The sequence below is a fragment of the Solanum pennellii genome, chromosome 2 (assembly GCF_001406875.1).
Source record: "Solanum pennellii chromosome 2, SPENNV200".
Classification (NCBI taxonomy): Eukaryota; Viridiplantae; Streptophyta; class Magnoliopsida; order Solanales; family Solanaceae; genus Solanum; species Solanum pennellii.
The window spans coordinates 30,776,385-30,779,311 of NC_028638.1; the positions used below are offsets into that span (position 1 = coordinate 30,776,385).

Genomic DNA, 2,927 nt, shown 5'->3' on the forward strand with positions numbered 1-2,927 from the left:
TAGTATCTTCAAAGTCGCAAGCTTGATTACTCATGGAGAATATTTTATTTGGCGGTTCCGGTCCTAGCAAGCATCTATCGTGGCCTCAGGGATATATCTGCTTCTTCAAACTTGGGTGCTTGGAATACATTACTTCCCTTCCATTATGTAAATGAATGTATAGGTGAGTATTTTGAGACCTACTTATGTGTTACCCGTCCTCAATGAGGTGTGAGAATGTGGCAAATTTCTGGAGAAAAGATGGCGAAACATTTTGACCTCGTTGACGCTCGCAAGTTATTTCAACAAGTGAATGTGCATGACCTCCACAATATGGCCATGCTACAAGGAAAGAGGGTGTATATTGATGATAGTGGAAAATTATCCACTTCCTAAAGCGATTTCCTTATAGGCCTTCGTTCAAGTTTTGTCACTTTGAGGATGGACGATGAACTAATTGTGGATCATTATATCCCTCACCGATACAGTCGACAATTTGGATATTATCAAGACGTTCCTGGTGCACTTAAAGAGAAGCATTATGATGGTTCACTGCTAGCTTTGGTGCAACTATGGGTTTCATGTGTTTATCTTGGGAGGCCTTCGAAGATCATCATACCAATGCATCCATCCAATAAGGGGTCTTTAATGACTCGTGAGTATTCAGATTGATGGACATCCCATCGAGAGATTTTGCTGAGATGAAGTACTAACTAATTTTGAGAGGCCCCAAAAAAAGATGATGTTTCTTACCAACAAAGGAGAACAACTTCAAGGAAAGCTTCCTCGCTCTCAAAGTCCAAGGTAACACTAAATATTCGTTTGCGATCTGTCAGAGTTGTTTCTAAGTACAAAAGTTTGAAGGGCAAGGCTACACATGTGGATAACAGAGTTAACGGTTCTTTACAAACTCCTAAGACTACCAACATCACTGATAAATAGGTGATCGACGTAACTCTCAAGAGGAAGAAACCTTCCATCTCATCAGACAAAGGTGTTGTAAAGTCATTTGGCATTACACCATATTGTAGCAACATATCAAAAACGTCTAATTCATTCCATGAGATTGACTTTAGTGCTAGTGCAGAATCCAGCTCCAATGAGAGCAATGTTAGCCAAGAGCTACATTGGAGCATTTGAAGAAAAAGCCTAAGGACTTGAACACTCAACAATGTGAGTTCGCTGAATCAGATTCCATTAGTATTGATCCAGTGATCTTTGAAGATGGTGTTGCTTGTTCTACAATGCCTTTGACAGAATTGGCACATCAGGTAAAATTCACCTCTTAAATATTTCTCTAAACTTGCCTCCCCCTTTTTTTAATCATCAGATATTAATTCTATTTTTTTAATTATCCAGTTGGGTATTAGGGACATCCCTAGCGATGTAGATGTATTTGAAGATTTTATCACAAGCTTGAACTCCCTCGACGTAGCGAAGACTTTTCATCTCTCTCTTGTTGAAGTTAAGAGTCAAGACGCAAATGAGATTCAACTAACAAAGCCGATGGTCTTCGAAAAAGGTTGAAACTGCTCAAAATATCTCAACTACTAATGTGAAGGTTGTTGAAACTTCTCAAATTGGATGTTCAGATGTTTCCATGGATTTGATCCGCCCTGCTGAGAATTCCCTATAATTTAGAACCACAAAAGACTATTTCCAGCTTCAAATTATCTTACATTTTTGGAAAGTGGCGTACCTTATGTGAGTATATACTCAATTCTCTGTTGAATCTTTAGAGAACCTCAAAGAATTGGAGGCAGGTGCTGCCTTGATTCTTAAAGGGCTTCGAGAAATTAACATCAACAACCGTTTCTTCTTGAAGATTTTTTCAACAAACATAGAGATTACGATGTTGCAAGGATGTTTACTTCTCAAAAGATAACAAGGGATCCTCATCAAAAGTTGCTTTCTATTGCACAACAATGTGTTGATACCGCAAATGTAGAGAAAATCAATATGGACAAACAATTGGAAGAACTTCAAAAGGTCCTGACAAGAGCTGAAAAAGAGATAAAAATGTGGATTTCAAAGAAGAATAAAACCATCTCATTTATTGAAGATCATCAAAAGAGGTTGTCTAAAAGTCAAAAGACTATCACTAACTGTGAAGATGAAATTCATGCCATCGAGAAAATCATTCCCTTGTTGGAAACAGAAACTAGCTAAGCTAAAGGAGGAGGCTGAGACAAGTCGCCACCAAATTCTTAGTCATGAGATTTTTCCTTAGTCTTATTCCTGCATAAGGACATTCTCTTTCATTTTCTTGTTCTATTGTGTTTTTTTTTTCTTGTTTGTTTTGTGGAGCATTGCTATAATGTAGCAACAATTATTCTTCAATGAATAAAAGTGTTGTCTTTTTTCATCTCCAATTCCTTCTTTTATTTATTTTTCAAATATTGTCATGTGATTTGTAACTTGCTTTATATGCCAGACAACTTTCCCTAGTCTTATGTTTGAAATTCGGTAGTAGGAACATTTAAATTGTGAGTGTGTCATTACATTAGAAAGATAACCCATGCCTATAAAATATATGTGAAACTCATGACCGAAAGATTTCCTAGTTAGTACGGCTATTATTCCAAAGTTAGCTCGAATGCTGCCTTGACCGACTTTTCAGCTTTGAGCATCTGCAGTAGGAAACCAATAACTCGATGTGGGAGAATCAAAATTACACGATTCTTCTTTCTTTGGAAGCATAACTCATAGAAATTCAACATATGTAAAAATCATTCCTAAAAGATCTAGAGATTAGTTCAAATGTATTTTTAAAGTCAGCTTAAGTTTTGCCTCGCTCAACTCTTCAGCTTTGAGCGTCTTTGGGAGAAAATTCATAGTTATAGGAGCCTCGAAATTATGTGATTCTTGTTCCCTTGGAATCATAACTCATAGATGTACAACATATATAAAAAATAACAGCCTAAATCTTTCTAGATTACTGTAGATAT

General features: G+C 36.7%; 1 pseudogene; it reads left to right on the plus strand.

Moving 5' to 3' along the window:
• Positions 1-420: 420 nt before the first annotated feature.
• On the plus strand, positions 421-1,615 carry LOC114075986 (annotated as a pseudogene).
• The last annotated feature ends 1,312 nt before the right edge of the window (positions 1,616-2,927 follow it).